We start from the raw sequence: 298 nt of genomic DNA, 5'->3' as shown, positions 1-298 counted from the left end.
GGAATTATAGAGATGGAACAACATCAAGCATTTAGTACATTTCAGTCAAAAGTGTTAACTTATATTTATGGTATGCTATGATAAGAAGTAGCCTGCAGTGGGGACTAGGCAAAACCACCTGACCCTTTGGTAAGTCATCAAGAGATCAGTGAAAAAAGAAGAGGCATAGTGTATGATCTCTAACGTTATATGGCATAGAGAAGAGAAGACATCTTTAGGTGTGTGAGGATGAAAACTGTATAGTGGGTACACATGAAGAAAAAAATTGGATCAGTGTCAAAAAATGTGGATAAGTGGG

This window comes from Myotis brandtii, unplaced genomic scaffold, assembly GCF_000412655.1.
Source record: "Myotis brandtii unplaced genomic scaffold, ASM41265v1 scaffold21557, whole genome shotgun sequence".
In the NCBI taxonomy this organism is placed as follows: domain Eukaryota; kingdom Metazoa; phylum Chordata; class Mammalia; order Chiroptera; family Vespertilionidae; genus Myotis; species Myotis brandtii.
Note: the sequence above shows the minus strand (reverse complement) of the source record.